This window comes from Propithecus coquereli, unplaced genomic scaffold (genome assembly GCF_000956105.1).
Source record: "Propithecus coquereli isolate 6110/MARCELLA unplaced genomic scaffold, Pcoq_1.0 Scaffold46, whole genome shotgun sequence".
Taxonomy (NCBI): domain Eukaryota; kingdom Metazoa; phylum Chordata; class Mammalia; order Primates; family Indriidae; genus Propithecus; species Propithecus coquereli.
In genome coordinates this window covers 8,332,204-8,334,238 of record NW_012150396.1, presented here as the reverse complement: position 1 = coordinate 8,334,238, position 2,035 = coordinate 8,332,204, and positions in this window count along the sequence as shown.

Sequence of the window (2,035 nt, the reverse complement as noted above, 5' to 3'; positions counted from 1 at the left end):
TTACTCTTATATAAGAATTTAATGACTCTAATTTCAAACATTTTTTTCTGAAAGACATAAGCTTTCCCAAACAGTATGGTCTACTTTCCTACCCATATTCTACTTCTCCTGGGTTTGCTGATGGGCACAGAGGACTTTTCATGGGGCTGTGAAGATCTTGTTTCTTGGTGTGGGCTATGCACACCATGGCGCCGTGATTATTGTTATCACCAGAAGACTCCTAAAACACTTAGGATATATGGCAGTTTTTTCCTTGGTTAAAAATCTTCCAGTTTCCTGTTAGGGCCTTTCTCATCATTTATCTTTAACTTCTGAATGGAATCCTAGTTCCTTTTGTCCATTAAATCTTCAGATATTCTTCTGTTTCTACCCTTGGCAGAAGGCCACTGAGACTTGCTGTTACGTTATGTACCTGGCTGATAAGGGGGATGTAGGTGTAGCTATAAACTACCATTGTCACCTTTTACCCCAAATATTAATAGCTGTTTAAGCAAACTCATTGCAGCTACATGAAAATCGTTACGCTTTTAGTCATTTCCATTTTCAGACAAAGTCTGAAATGACAAGAAACTCATGAATTTTTTGAATGGTATTTCAAGAGAATGCATTAGTTACTTTAACAAAAGTGTTGTCTTTTATGCTAATTATTTACAAAGAAAACCAGAAAGCCTGCAGGTTTCTATTAGAAGATGTGGTAGATTAGGAAAGTTGCTGAATTCCCGTGAAAGACCATCCACATCCACAGTCTTACGAGCTAAGCAAAAATATTCATTGTTTATTATATCTGCTAATTAAACTTGGCTACTTTTTATTTTTTATGTGTCTTGTCATTATTTTCTAAATTTATTCCATTTTATCTTTAAATAAAAGTTTAGATCAGTGCCCATTTGTCAGCCCTATGCAAAGAGAAAAAGAAAAGTTAGCCCCCTGAATTGCCAACTCATTAATAGTCCAGTATTGGCTCTGAGTAATTTCAAAACTAGTACTGACGTTTATAATAGGTCTTTTATCAATCCTGAATTAGTTTTTGTGAGTGGTGGGAGATATGGATCCTGTTTCATTCTTCTGCATGTGGCTATCCAGTTCTCCCAGCACCATTTATTGAGTAGGACTTTTTTCCCCAGTGTATATTTTTGTCTGCTTTGTCAATGATCAGTGGGCTGTATGCGGATGTTTTATATCTGCGTTCTCTGCATGGACTTGAGTATTAGCAGGCTAATTAGTAGCAGTATAAATGGTTCTGAGGTGGGGTATTTTGATATGGCCCCATCACTTTCACTCCACACGTGATCTGACTCCCAACCGAGCCCCTCCTCTGAACTTGGTCTCACTCTGTTCTTGGTCTTTATATCTTTCCTTCCTCCACCTCAAGCCCTTTATCTCTCCAGTCATACTTAACTCTCACCTTTTCTCTCATTTCATCCCTAACCATAAGAGTCAAGTCTCAGTCATTGAGTAAGCACATCTGCATTAAAGATTATATAGTAATAAAACACAGCTGAATATTTTTTGTTAAAGTCTTTCTAAAATAAAAACGACCGCATTAATGTTGCTGTGTCAAAATATTATGTAGTCAAATAGCTCCCATGGCTCGTACAAATAATGCAAAATAATTTTTAAAAAGCCCTATTCTTTTCATTGCTAATAACAATTCAGGAAACACACTGCATACTGAGTTTGATCTGAAATGTTACAGACAGGAATGGCCTTGCTCATTTGCGATCAGATTAGTGTCCATTCATGTGACTTTGACGGATGGCTGGGAGAACTTGAGAAGAATGGGAGGAGGATGTGAGCATTTCTTTATTTGCGTGAATCTAAACTGATATTATACAAGGTAACTGGCTCTGTCTGGCAGAAGAAATTTATTAATTGGCATTGTCAAACCTCAAGATAATTTGAGTGGTGCTTAATGATCTATTAACTTTCTTTACGCTTAACTTTGAAAGTAATTTAGCAGTAATGGGAAAAAAAATTGTGAATTATTTAGGTCTCCTTGCCCCTGCACACTGTTTTCCATGCTTGCCTTTTTCTT